Source organism: Dermochelys coriacea, chromosome 11 (genome assembly GCF_009764565.3).
Source record: "Dermochelys coriacea isolate rDerCor1 chromosome 11, rDerCor1.pri.v4, whole genome shotgun sequence".
Classification (NCBI taxonomy): domain Eukaryota; kingdom Metazoa; phylum Chordata; order Testudines; family Dermochelyidae; genus Dermochelys; species Dermochelys coriacea.
The window spans coordinates 60,091,875-60,107,297 of NC_050078.2; the positions used below are offsets into that span (position 1 = coordinate 60,091,875).

The 15,423-nt window shown below is 45.0% G+C and overlaps 1 pseudogene; it reads left to right on the forward strand.

Moving 5' to 3' along the window:
- Window positions 1-15,423, forward strand: part of LOC119863158 — a 91,981-nt pseudogene that overhangs the window by 71,711 nt on the left and 4,847 nt on the right.

The window sequence follows — 15,423 nt, forward strand, 5'->3', positions numbered from 1 at the left end:
TTCAGGAAGGGGTAAGTTCAGAGACTAATGCCCAGATCCACAAAGGTATTTAGTCACCAAATGTACAACACAACAGATGACAAGGATCCAAAATGGGGGGGGGGGAATTATTCATGCAGGAAACTAAAATGATGTGGCTTCAATGTAAATAGCTATTCCCAGCTGTCTCCACCTCTTATTAAGGCAGTTATATGCATGTCATCAGGGTAGATCTGTTTAAAAAAAAACAAAAAAAAAAAAAACAGAAGCTGTTTTTCAAAAGAAAGATTCCAATGTTTGGCATTGTCAAAGTAACACTAGCCATCCCCTATCAAGTTTAGTCTTGAGTAGACATAGCAATGCCAGTGCTCTTTTTCTTGAGTCGATACGATTTACTCTCAGTGGGACTGGATATAGTTTTGTTTACTTGCAGATTGCCAGCCGTGAATTGAAGGTACCATTGTCATATGTGAAACAAGCACAATAACTGTGCCTAATGCAATTGTCACAGCAGGATCGATTGGGTCAGACGTCAATGGGAAAGCAGTCCAGGTTACATTTTTTATGAATTATTACTATTTTTATTGCTTCTTTCAAATGATGCATATCTCTCTGAACATTTACACCTTATACATCGTTGTAGTTTCTGAGCACCACTAGTAAAGCATATTAGTATTCTCACCTGAGTCTCTCTTGCTTGTTTGTCACATGAGCAGTTTAAGGCAGGGCAAATTACTGAACTAGTACTAGCTCATAACCTTTTTCCTCTCCGCTTTCCTGCATCAGAGCTAAAGATACTTGTGCAGGATTTAGTAAGAGGAATCGACTGGTCCTCGTGTCACCATGGCTACTTAAACATAAGCTGATAAAAGAGTCCAGGGTATATTTCATGTGCATCTGGTGATGTGATTACTGTCAGAATGAAACACCTTTACCTTTTTATGTACTTTGGGCCTGATCCTGCTGACACTACTGTAAATTGACCAAAACTAGTGACATTATATCAGTGTAAAATCAATAGGAGATCGAGCCAGGCTCTTTGTCTTCTACTTGGTGATGGCTTCAGTTAAACATGAGTGTGCAAATGGGCTAGTTTCACCAGGACAGACATCAGTGCTGCTCATTGATAAGCCCTGCTTTTGTGGCTAGCCAGCTAGCAGAACACAGAAGAGGGGTTTAGATGTTCGTGAGGAGTAATGGAATGATGCTACTCAGAATGACTCTCTGACACAAATCAAACTCACCTTGAACAGCCTTTGGTCGAAGGCAGCATGGAGCAAAAATGGGTAGAGGTGGACTGGAGAGATACCTGGCAGGGTATCAGAGCCATATTAAAGGCTATAGTGTTTTGAAATTTCAGAGCAGATGTTGCTGCTGCTGTTGAATTCATCTTCTTTTCTCTGTTCATTGTTTCCCATCTCTCTCCTCTCCAGAATGCTTGTCAGATTCTTCGGAAACAGCTGGAGCCCATCATTAATAAAAACCCCAAAGGGAAATGGGAGGACTGGGTCAGTGCTGCTTTTTACATGACTATAAAAAAGCATGGGCTAGGGTGTGGGCTGATAAATCCTGGGCTACGCTGTGGCATCTAGCAACAGACCTGAGTAGGGAGCAGTGTGAAGCCCACTGCTCCAGGGCGAGCTCAGGAGGGATTATGCCTCAGGATGGATGGTGCAGCCTGCTCCCCCTGACATGACCGGCAAACGCCTGAGATTGTCCCTGGCCCTTGCATGGGGTGCCCTTGTGCTGTCCTCTCCTATGTATCCAGGCAGGGGCCAGGAATAACCTGGCCTTATATGGGAATGGGATAGGAGTTCAGGAGTGTTGTCTATGTATATAGCAGCATAGATGCATTAGCTGTGCAGTATTCATCAGAAATCAGTCCTTAACTGGAGACCATGCAGCACTATTCGGAAGGGGATGGTGGTAGCTGTGACTGCATTCCTACATATAATCCTGTAAAAATCACACTGTTCTATTTAGTGATGACAAAACATTTATTAATGGATGTACTGACGTATAATGACCATTCCCAAAATCTCCAGAACACTATGTTGTCATCATTCTGTCCTTTGCAGAATGAAGTCCTCACCAGAGGGCTACAATCCAAAGTACCTCTCCCCTGGAATAGGTTTGGCTAGTTAGGCTTGCACCGGATACCACTTCATCTCTCCATCTCTGCTGCTGGCTGTCATGGATGCATCTACCTTATTGGTGTCCATTACACCAAGATCAGCTTTCTCCTTCCTCTTCCTGCAGCATTTCCCAGTACATCACTACTGTACCATTGTCATAGACTTCTTTCTTGGCTGTTCTTTGCCAAAACTTTCCTTCTAATCCTTTTGTAATTGCCTTCCCATGCAATGTTAACCACACCTTCTTCATCTTCTTGGCAAGTGCCTTAGTATCTGCCCCCAATGTACCTAATAAAACAAGTACCTAATAAAAACCCACTTCTCTTTAAACTAAGATGCAATTGGTTCTGCATGATTGTTCTAAATTATTAGTAGCAGAAAATATTTCTAGTGTGGCAGTGCCGAAAGTCCCCCATCAGGATTAGGGCCCCATTGTGCTGGGTGCTGTACAAACCTAGAAAAGAGACGCTCCCTGCCCTGCGGGGTTAACAGGCTAAAGAATGCTCCTCATATATACTTTAGGGGAGGGTTGTTCCTTCACTTTACCTTACTGGTTTGAAATAGAGTGTATCAGATTACTACTTATGATTTCTTCTGATTTTAATTCATTAATTAACCACTACACTGAAGTTAGTAGGGTTATGGGTTTGTATCAATGTGCATAAACATTCTCTGATTAATGCTTCTGAAAAGCATGAAGATATTTGCTAACTGTGGTAAAGTCCGAGTGAGAGTAGTATGGTCTAGTAAGTAGGGTGAGAACTGAGAATGAGCAGTTCTAAATTCTAATCCTGGCTCTGGTGCTGACTCCCTCTGTCACCACCGGCAAGTCACTAGGCCTGGTCTGTGTTAGAAATGAACTTATTTAAAATATTACACCAGCACAACCCCCTAATGCAGATGCAGTGAAACTGATTTAAATTATGCTAAATGCAGTAACTTCCATTCTCTATTGTTTGGGTTTCTGCTGTCCCATTCTGCATCCTAGTGCTCCTCGCTGTTACTTTTCTTTTTAAAAAATATTTTTTTTATTTCTTTACTTAAATTTCTATTCACCTTTAACACTAAATGTACCTATTGCAGATTACTGAAGTTTATGAGCAAAATGTGAGTCTTTCAGCTACTGGCTACTTCAGGTAAGGAATACTGTTAGTCTTTCTGAAATGACTGGCATCAAGGATCATAGATGTGGACCTTGGAGGTGTGTCAAATGAGGATAAGAGTCTCCCCTCTGACCCTCCCCAATCCTTTCACTCTCCCCCTTTCCTTCTCTATTGAAGGCCAAATCCTGCACCTAGCATACAGTTCATAGAAACAAGCTGCATGTTGGGCGATGGCAGAGGCCAGGGAAGGATAAGTCTCCTCCCCAGGCCATACTCACTGGCCACTGCTGCATCTCCCGCCCTGTGCTAGGTGTTTGGAAGATGGGACCATGTAGTTTTCCACACAGCCTCCCACCATGATGGGATATAGAAAACCTACGCTGAGATGTGTTCCATGATGCCTAGTAGTCTGGGCCATCTTCTGGCTCTCCATCTCCTTGTGTGCAGCAGAAACACAGTAGTGCTGCAACACTGAGGGCCTTCTTCACCACAGCCTGTGAAAACAGCTGGCTTGGAGCAGGATATTAACCTGGTCTTGTCATATGATTTCCATGACAATCTGCTCTGCAATTGAGAGCGAGGTGGTGGTGGTGGAGATCAAATGCCATTGCTCACTCAGTCTGAAGGATGCTCTTACTCCCATCAGAGGCTATGTGGTAAATATGAACTGGGATACAGGGGAAGGCCAGGTTTTTCCCATATTTCGTTTTCGGAGCTGCTTGTTCTGAAGTGGAGATTGATTGTCTGACAGGAGATCACAAGGTAAATGGTGCCTTTACGTACACATTGGTTAGATTCCTATATGTCTCCCTCCAGAGCTACACTGGTGTAGTTACTTTTCCTCTTGCTTTTTTCACTGAGAAGAGAGAAATGACATTCATTTCATGTTCTCAAGAAAGTGCCAAGATAACTCTAATAACTGTCATTCTCAGTCTTGTTTGTTAACATTCTAGAAAGAAGATCTGGTGATAAATAATGAGACTAAGGATGAAAAAGTCCAATAGAACAGAAGATAAAGAACAGTTTAATAAATATAATAAACATAACCACCTTATTTTGTGACTTTTAAATGAGACCTGATAGACTGAACCTGCCTACAGGGGCCAACTGTGCAACAATATATGCCCAGTTAATTATTAATGATCCCCTATTTCACATGGTTTTATTGAAGCAATCAAAGGCATTGCCAAATAAAGGGGGCAATGCAGAGGGGTACCAGACAAAAAGCAGCTCCCGAAGACATTGTTTTTGTGGCATACTGAGACAGGCAGAATGGCTTCAGTGATACTGAGAGAAGCACGTTCAGGAGCGGCAACTACCATGCCTCTCACAACTCATTGGAAGTGTCTGCCACCTCCACACTTTGTGCTGCTCATGTCCAGACACCTTCTCCCACCAGTTAGCAGTGCAGTGAGAGCAGACACTTGACTATACCTTCTTCAAGTGTAGCACAGTGGCCACTCGTCTGATTTCCTTCTTCAGGCACAATGCCCCTTGCAGCACTTCTAGACTTGCAACCTAACACAGGCACTAGCTAACCACCACAATCCAAACCTTGGGCTTCTACCAAGAGAGCAAGCAACAAGTTCATTGTGGGGCTAATGTTCAGCCTGCTCCTTAACTCAGCCCAGGTGCTAATGTTGTGTTTCATTTGCCATATGCTCATGGGTGTTCACCAAAACCACTTAAAACAGGTCAATCCAAGGCCTTTGAAACTTGCTTCTGTGCTTCAGAATAAATCTGCAATACTTTGCTGTCAACATGGAATATTATTTTATGGCATGGGGTTCGCATTCTTTTAAACTTGCTGTTTTTATTGCTTGTAAAGTATGTACCCACAACAGTTTATATTTGTTTAACAGAACATCAGAACAGACATTGTCATGGATGCTTGTTTCAGCATAAATTCAGCTGTAGATATAGGACAGGTAAGTACCAATACTTCCATATGCCCTCTTGGCTGTAGATGTTAGTGATAGCTTTTTCTTGCACCGAAATACTTTCCATTAAGGGAGCCATTCCAGCATCCACTGAAGTCAAGGGGAGACTATCCTTTGGCTCTAATAGGTGTTGGATTGGGCGCGGAATTAGGCAATATTTACTTTTTGTTGCACGTGTTAATGATAACAAGTTAAGTGGCCTGCTACTGCAACATGCTGAACATTTTCTGAAAGGTGATGAGTGACTACAGGTCCTGTAGACTACACTGGGAATTGAGGCCTTGCAGAAAGCACTCGGCATATCACAGGATTAGGCCACAAATCCCTGTTGTTGTCTCGTCTTCACCCTACACAGAAAGCAAAAATAATTCCTGAAGGCCAGATCCTGATCCCGTTTAAATCAATTGCAATACATTGTTGACTTCAATGGGACCAAGATTTGGCAATAAGTTTTCAGGTAGTGGTAATACATATCAGAAAAATGATTTTTCTTTTACTAGGGTGGGTGGATGGTTGTTAGTTTGTTTTTAACATCCTTCCCATGTCAGTGTTGGCACACAGCAGGGAAATCAGTCTCTTCCATTCCTCTTTGTCATTTGCTGCTACTTCCATTTGCTCTGTGGTGTTGAGAATGACTATCTTGCCATCCATGCTAAGGGTTCTTCTTAAAGTTTCTTTTGAAAACTATCATTTCCTCACACCAGTTGGTTTCCACTTGACAGTTAATGTGGGAGTCCGTATGTTGGCATCTAGAGTATACGTCCCAGATATGTCCCCCGCTTTCTTCTGATTCTGGTGGAAATGAGCTGCTGGTTGGTGATTTCTCAGATCTCTTCATTGGTGATGATGACTTTCCACCCAATGTCAAGAATCTTTCATAGAGACAAGGTGGGTCAGGTAATAGCTCTTATTAGACCAATTTCTGTTGGTGAGAGAAACAAGCTTTTGAGCTTACACAGAGCTCTTCTTCAGGTCTGGGAAATTAAGGCCATGTCTACTCTACACAGTTAAGTCAACATAAGGCAGTTTACGTCGACCTACCTGTGGAGGTGTACACGCTGCAGTGCTCCTCCTGCCAATTTAACTCTCCCGCTATGCCTACATAATAAAACCACCTCAACGAAAAGCATAGTGCTTAGGGCGATGCAGTTAGAGTGACGCAGTGTCAGTGTGGACACTGTGTTGCTTACATCGCCCTAAGTGGCCTCCAGGAGGTGACCGCTCTGGTCACTGTTTTGAACTCTGCTGCCCTGCAGCCAGGTACGCAGACATGCATCCCTCCCCTTTAAAAGCCCAAGGAAGTTTTGAAATTCCTGTTTGTGGAGAGCTCACATAGCTATTGCCTAGCTGAGCATGCAGTAAACATGCTGCTGCTGGAGTACACGGGAGGTGGTGGATCTCCTGGGGCTGTGGGAAGAGAAGGCTGTGCAGGCACAGCTCCGCTCCAGCCGCAGGAACTTGCTTAGGGCCTGGAGGAGAGAGGCTGTGATTGGGACATGCAGCAGTGTCGTCTAAAAAGATCAAAGAGCTGTGGCAGGCATAGTAGAAGGCAAAGGAGGCTAATTGTCCCTCTCGTGCAAAGCCGCAGACATGCCGCCTCTACAAAGAGGGGGCTGGGGTCAGAGTGTTGGTAGGGATGGGGGCTGGTCAGGGGAGCAGTCAGGTGGGGGCTGTGTGGAAAGGGTGGGGCTGGGGTCAGAATGGTGGTATCTGGGTAGGGGACCGGTGGGAGGAGCAGTCAGGATGGCGGTCAGGGTGCTTAGCCTCAGGCTGTGGGAAAAGAGGGCATGGTTTTAAGGAAGAATTAAAAGAAACAGAATTAAAACTTGCCCTGGACAAGTAAAAACAACGCCACTGGCATTCACTTTTTCATATCAATGTAAACTGCACAGCGTTAAATTATTGATGGAGGGAGGAGGTAGCCTGGTGCAAACAAAGAATGCCAGGCTCCGCACGCTGCAGCAATACACATTACTGTGGCTCATTGTTAAAATGCTTCTTCAAGGCCTCCCTCAGCCAAATAGCTCCCCCGTTGAGCTCCTCTTATAGCCAGGGCCATCCCTAGCTATTTTGGTGCTCCATGCAGCCCCTCCCCCCCCCCGTGGGAGGGCTGTGTGGGGCCCCAGGCCTCTGCAGGGGAGAGGGGAGACTGGCCACTGGGGGTGGGGTTGGCCACTTCCTGCAGGAAGTGGAGTGACCAGGCCCCAGCCTGCTCCACTCCCCTGGCTCCCAGGCTTGGGGGGGCAGGGGGGAACCGCCCCCCAGGACTCGCCGGCAGCGTAGCTGGGAGCCAGGGGAGCGGAGCAGGCAGGGGCCGGGTCGCTCTACTTACCGGTGAGGGCAGGCCCGACCGCTTCTGGAGTCTTCAGGGAAGTGGGGGCGGGAAGAGGCGGGGCAGGGGCAGGGGATTTGGGGAAGTGGTGGGAAGAGGCGGGGGTGGGGCTGGAGCAGCACGCAACTGCGCAGGGCACCAGGAAATGTAGTGCCCCAAATTTCCTGGTGCCCTACGCAGCTGCGTACTTTGTGTTTGGGTAAGGACGGTCCTGCTTATAGACTTGTGTTCATAACACACAGCACAATACTGAAGAGCAGTGCAGGATCCATGCTTTCTGGCAGGAATGGCTGACTGGCGGTTACCAGGGCAGTTGAAAAGCAGCTGGAAACCTTGTAGGATGCCCATAGAATGATGGGATTGAGAAACCTGCATCATGTGACTCTGAACCTGCCCCTATGAGGACTTGCAAATGCTTCCTAAAACACCGTGCGGGGCCAGTTGCATAGTGGGATAGCTACCCGCAATGAACTGCTCTCTGTGTCGATTCAAGAGCTGCTATTGTGAATGTGCTCTGCTATCACAAGGTGTACACTGTGGACATGCAACAGCAGTTTAATTACAGCAGTGGCTGTACATCAACATAACTTGTCAACTTAACTTTGTAGTGTAGCCATAGCCTAACTCAGAGTGTCACTGTTAACTACAAGGTGGAACAGATTGTTTAGCATAAGTAGTTAAAACATACTTCAAGGCACCATTCAAGGTTAACAGGCCACCCTCACCCACCTTATCTATCCTGGGACCAACAGGGCGACAACAACACTGCTTACAGAATCTTTCATAGGCAATTATTTTCAAAGACATCTAATTTTCTAACATTTTAGAAGATCCCTAGCTTTTGCAGCTGTATGTTAGCATCAAGAATATGTGTGAATTTTTCCAACACATTGTTGAGTTTAGTAAATGCGTGGATGCCTTTCCTATCTTTGATGTCACTTCATCCTTGAGGTCTCCATTAGTTAATACGGTGCTGCCTAGATAGATGATCTGTTTTAACATTCTTGTTGCCTTCAAGCAGTAATGTCACATTAGAAGTCTGAGTTTCAAGCATGTTTGTTTTGGCATAACTAATTTTAAGCCCCGTTTGGCCTGCTGTTTTTGTCAAGTTGTCTTTTTGGGAGCGTCACTCAGTAGCATAATATCATCAGGACAGTCTAGCTCTTCTAGGCATTTGTCATCTACCCAGGGGTGAAAGTAGGCCAGTACGGGCCGGTACAGTGTACCGGTAAGAAGCCTGTACCGGCCCATACGCAGTCTATTGCAATACCAAACAGTGGAAATAAAATGCAGCCCTGTTTTGCACCATTGTTCATTCTGTAGTCTAGTTGTTCCCCTTATTGACTACTTCACATGTATGTACATAGACATGATGATGATGATGATGATGACTATAGATGGGATTCCAAAGAGTATTCCACAATGTATGTCTGTGCAGGCTGTCAAATGCCTTTTGAAAATCAATGCAATTGATGAGGAGGGGATCTGGCCATTCTATACATTCTTCTATGATGGTTCTTAGTGTGAATATCTGACCTACATAGGATCTCTTCGACCTGTTTCCAGCCTGTTTTTCTCTGAACTTTGTATCCCCTGCCTCTTTCATCCTGTGTAGTAACACAATGCGGAAGGCTTTCCCTACAACAGAGTGTAGTATAACTCCTCTCCAGCTTTCAGAGTAGCAGCCGTGTTAGTCTGTATTTGCAAAAAGAAAAGGAGTACTTGTGGCACCTTAGAGACTAACAAATTTATTAGAGCATAAGCTTTCGTGAGCTACAGCTCACTTCATCGGATGCATCCGATGAAGTGAGCTGTAGCTCACGAAAGCTTATGCTCTAATAAATTTGTTAGTCTCTAAGGTGCCACAAGTACTCCTTTTCTTTTTCCTCTCCAGCTGTTATAGTTAGTTAGATCACCCTTTTGGGGTATTCTGACAATGATTCCACTAGTCAGAAGGGATCTCTTTTGCTAAACTTTATTGAACAGCTCTGTCAAGTACATTTAACCCCCCTCTCCCCCCCAGCTCCCAGCCTTGTACCACTGGAATATACCATCTTGCACTGCTCAAGACCCCTTCTTGAGCAATGCAGGTTTACTAATTGGTTCACTACTTCATCAATGGAAAGTGGACATACACCAGCCTTTGTAACTTGAGCAGACTTACCAAACACTTCAGTCAAACTCACTGATAAGGTTAAATGTTAGACTAACGTTAGACGTTTGTTTATTGATTACAAAAAAATGTTTTTAAGTGATTATAAGTGATAAGTCAGAGTTGTTACCAAAGGAAAATAAAAGATAAGCATGCAGTCTAAATTCTCAGCCTTATTAGATGGGGCAATATCTGGACTAAGCAGTTTTTCTCACCCCACTGGATACTGCAGGTTGGTTACAGTCTTTCATGCGCAGGCTCTTCCTGTTAGCCTGGGGATCAATCTCTTCAGCTCCAGCGTTCTCATTGCCTTCAGCATGAGTAGGGGAGGAAAAAGGACAAACCATGTGGCCTCTGTTCCCTGTTTTATATCCTCATTCCATATGCATGGAGAACACAAGTCCAGGCATGTCTGTGGGTGTTGCTGAGTCACCAGGCAAGGTTGAACAATTCCCCTGCTGTGGCCTTGTGCAAGTGAATTATTGAATTGTAACTCCCTTGCTGGACAATGACTGTTGATGGTTGTTCGACACCCACCTGGGCATCATTTACCTTCTTTGTTGTTGTTGATACCTTACATGGCATATTTTATATGAAATATCACAATTGTATATAAATGATGAATATGGGGGTTACATGGTGCTTCCTCGAGAAATAGTGTGTCACAGAGGGTATGCAAAAGATTTATTTACAGAGCAGAAAGTGGTATGGAGAAGGACGAGCAGCTAGCAGGATGATGTAAGTAAGATAAAGGATATGAGACCTGCCTTATCTTGTGCCCTCCTATTATTGGCTTTTCCTTCTATACCTGTCTCCTTTAGCCTAAAAGTGACGCTTGTTATACATACCCAAGAACTGACAAATAGGTGCAAGTTACACTTCTTTACTATTTACTCCAATTTTATGTCCAACTTGCACCACTCTTTGTCACCACTGAATTAGGTCCAGACTATAGGAGTTACACAGGTATGAATTTGGCCTATTTTCAGATTGCATTCAACTTTTTGTTTTAGGTTAAACCTTGTTGATATGGATGAGGTGTGGCTGCTGCCTTACCTTCAGGATAAATGTAAAGAAACCATTGTAACCAGAAAAGGAGGACTTGTGGCACCTTAGAGACTAACAAATTTATTAGAGCATAAGCTTTCGTGAGCTACAGCTCCAGGTGGTTGAAACAATAGCAGTAGCACCCAGAACACAGACACATGGAAAAGCACAATAGATGCTGAATCAGGTGGCCCAAGTGTTCAGGAAAACAGGACTATGTACATTCTTTGTGAGCACACAAAACTGCATCAAAGAAATACCTGATGATTGTCAATTTCTCCTCCAAAATGGAACAATTTACAAGACCCCTAATTTTGGCTAGCCACTCAGATTAAAAGAGGTAACGCTGTCAAATAAAAGGGTCTGACAACTTTTCTAGGAAGAAATGTCAATTGCCATCCACAATTCCTTTTTCAATGTGTGTTAGATTGAATTAATTATTTATATTACAGTTCTTGGGCAAATTCCTGGTCCTGTGAGTAGAGCCATTGAAATCAGTAGGCCAGATTCTGTTCATTTACACCAGTGTAAATCTGAAATAACTCTACTGACATCACTGACTTTATTCTGGATTTACACTGGGGTAAGGGAGAGTAGAATTAGACCCAGTGGGAATATTTATGAGAGTACAACTTGGTCTCATATCATCTTACTTAGTTTAGCATTTGTCTTTGGCCCAGTTGCCATGGAAGGAAAGGAGCCAGTTAATGTTGTAGATCTAAAAGTTTAGTTGTATTCACATTTTTATCTTTTAATGTGAATGAAAATAGAAATTGTGTACATTTTTTCCTCAGATTGAAGGTGCCTTTGTTCAGGGGGTTGGACTTTATACAGTGGAAGAAATAAAGTTCTTCCCAGGAGAGCAGTACACTCTGGGTCCAGATACATATAAAATCCCTGCTGTCTGTGACATACTTGAACAGTTCAGGGTTTATGTGCTGCCAAACTCCCGAAACCCAATTACCATCTACTCCTCCAAGGTAAACAGCCAACTGTGCTGTATAAAGTCATAGAAAGTTTTGAACATTACCAAAGTGCATGTGAGGTGTATGTATTTAAAAAGTGTTTTCCAGCTGTTGTGATATGACAAGTTTCAGAGATGTTCCCCAAATTTAAAATAGGGAACACTACAGGCACCAGTAATACCTTTAGAACCAGAAGGACCTATATAAGTTCACCTGCTGTGAGAAAAAGGATAATTTTCATGCATTAATTTATTTTGATTTTTTGTCTCTTATTACATACTTGTATTACAGTTGAACTTAGAAAGTCTCATCTGAGATTGAGACTTGAGCGTATCAGATGCTGTACATACACAGAGTAAGAGACAGAGCCTGCACTCAAGAGCTTACAATAAACGCAGGGTGGAAGAAAGGAAGAATTATTATCTCCATTTTACTGATGGGGAAGTGAGGCAGAGAGATTAAGAGGCTTGTCCAGTGTCTCACAGGAAAACAGAATACAGATCTCCCATTGCCTTATCCACAAGCAACTTCCTTCATATCCTTTCTATCTTGTGCTGTAAGGGTAAATTCACCCCTGTACAGAGCCAGCTCAAGGTTTATGCACCAGTTCAAGGTTTATGCACCATCCTCAGAATAGAGTTTAAGTGGGACTGTAATGGTGTGTAGGCCTTGTACTGGTAAGAGAGGCAGATGTCCAATGCCCCAGCCTAGTATTTGGAGGAACTGCATCTGAGACATGGGAATTTCCAGGAGAAAGTTCACTTTGGATGCCTACTAGGGATGAATATAGCTTAGAACAAATAGATATTTTCAAGTGGAGATGATGCTAGAGACAGAAATCATCACAGTTCTTTGGAGAGATTAAACAATGCAAACTTTGTCCATTCAGGAACTGGAATAAAGAAAGGAAGGCTGCCTAGTTCTGTTTCATCATATACAATGAAATCCACTTATAAGGAATTTGGATAGATTGAAGGTGTATTTATACTGAAAGTTCTGAATTGTTTCATTGCTTTGCAATGTGACAGATGCAATCCAAATCAGAGTGAATCTTTGCTAATAGGGTGACTATATTTCCCTATGCTGAATACGGGACACCTGGTAAAATTACTCGTATTAAAGCGAGTTCAATGGTAATCAATCGGAACTATGCAGTACAAACGTTCAAATTAACATCAAGTTGACTGAGCCCCGGTTAAAAAGAAATACTGCGTAGTTGGATTCTTTTTATTTATCTTCTTATCTTTAAAGCTTTTGGGCTCACACAGGGAGAGGTGACACACACATCCCTGCCTCCCTGCACACACGGAGAGAGGTGACATACACACTCTTCCGTACACCTCTCTCACACATGGGGGTGACTGACTGACCAACCCGACCATCTCTGCCCAGCACTCTCTGCTCTCCATGCCTGGCTGGGCCCCCGGGACGGACTCGCCTCTCCAGGTACCTGGTGCCGCGTCTTCCTGAGGCAACATGTGGATGGGGGGCATGCAGGATTACATGCCCCCCCAGATTTCTGCCATGGTTCACACCATAATGTGGCCCAGCAGCAGCCTTTCGGAAGGGAAGGGACAGGAGCTGCTTCCAGCTGCAGGGGAGGAAGGGATGACCTGGCCAGTGTCTTTGCAGAGCTCACCCCCGCACACACACACACACCTGCTCTGGAACCAGCTTGTCCCTTCCTGCCCGCACGTGTTGAAAGGCAGCTAACACCTCCAGGCTGCTCTTAGCCACCAACATAACCCAACCGCCTCCTGTCCCATTGCTACAGTGCAGGCAGGAGATGATTAAGCCCTAAGGACGTATTGTGCACCACGGCTCAGGGAACCTGATTGCAGGGGCTTCAGTGAACCTTGCCAGAGATGGCTCAGCACAGGAGGGTGCCTGGGGACCAAGCAGCCTCATGCCTCTCTCCCTGGGGGCAGGACTCAGGGCAGGGGGGTGGAGGGTGAAGAGGGTGCTAAGCCCCTGCCCCAGGGGCTACTGTGGAGTCTGCAGGTTCGGGGCATAAACAGGCTAGAAATCGCTTCCCCCCCCCGTGCCACTCCAGCGTTTAGCTGAGGGGCGGAGAAACTTCAAGGGCTTGGCTCCTCCTTGGCAGCATCTCAGACCAGAGGGTCTTGGGCTTTCCCAGAGTGCCAGCCCAGCCTGAGGCAGTGGGGGAAAGATGGAGCCTGCTGGCCAGGCTCTTGGTGAGCTGAGTGCTCTGACCAGGGGCTGGTTCTTTGCACAGCACTGGGAGCAGGATGTGCCCCACTGGGGGGGATATGGAGGAGCAGCGGGGGGGGGCAAAAGGGCAAAGCCTGGAAAGATCAGAGAGAGGGGGAGCACGTAAAGAGCTGATGGGTGAGCAGCAGAGGGAACACAAAACTGGCCGCTGCCTGGCACCTCCCCGCACTCGCCTGGCACTACAGCATGCAGCCACTGCCGGCCAGAAACAGGACGGGGTCAGGGCCCTGCTGGCCCAGAGCCAGCACGCAACAGGGGCTGCACTGACAGACCAGCAGGGAGAGCGGTCATCCCTGGGCACTGCAGCTGTGCCCCACCACCAGCCTTGCACACGCACCCTCATCATCAGCCACTGGACCCCCCCCACTCACCGCTGGTGGATGGGCAGCTTGCAAGCAGGGATCTGGCCAGCAGCAGAATCCACCAGTACTGATGTACTGAGGACAGGGGACAGAAAATACGGGACAATTTGCCCATTTTTAAGAAAAAGTCGAGACACCTGCAGGAGGCTTAAATACAGGACTGTCCCTTTAAAAACAGGACATCTGGTCACTCTACTTATAGTGGAGATGTGCTATGAATTTAAAAAAAAAAAAAACATTATGAGCCAAATACTTGTCCTCAACTCTTCTATGGTTGGAGCACTCAGAGCCCTGAGGAGATTTATTGTGTCCAGCTGTGCTGATATAAAACTTAAGTGTCTGAGCCAGCACTTCAGCAGGCTAGCTCCATTGACGTCAATTGGCCAGATCTTCAGCTGGTGTAAGTTGATGTAGTTTCAGTGGAGTTATCTCAATTTGTGTCAGCTAAGGATGTGGCCCCCTGTTGTCAATCAGTTTCTAAAGCAAATTTATGTGTCTGTCTTTGTTCCCTGTAAGGGGATGGGCGAGGCAGGGTTGTTCCTGGGATGTTCTGTGTTCTTTGCTATCTGGGATGCAGTAGCTGCTGTGCAGAAGGAAAGAGGATTAACCAGGATCTTCACACTGAACAGCCCCCTGACAGTGGAGCAGATTCGAATGGCCTGTACCAATCAGTTTACTGAGATGATAATGGGTTTTTAATTAATTTTTTGGAAACATTAGTGGGTTAGCCTCCTCCTCTTCCTTACTTCATGCCTTGATTTTGAATTATTCTCTATTCACACAGATTGATCATTGAGCTGCATCTTTTTTACATACTGCATTACACTCACTGAAGCCTGCATTTTATTGAGTTGACTATACTTTGTCCTATTTTTTTTTTTTTTTTTTATTTTTGGGCCAGCGCAGCATATACTGACAGCTAGAGATGAGCAATCTGGGGGGTTGGCTGAATCAGGCTCTGAATCTATCAATTTGTTCACTGATAATTACTTGAATTTATGTAGCACCTTCCCTCCAGAAGAACCCAAAAGTACTTTACAAATTATGGGCTGACTTTGTCCCTGGTGTCATTTCGTTTACTTCTGTAGCATTACACCAGTAATGAATTTGTTCCCATACAAGTATCTATATTTACAGTGGCTTCCAAATAATATCTGGATGGCCCTTAAGGTGTTG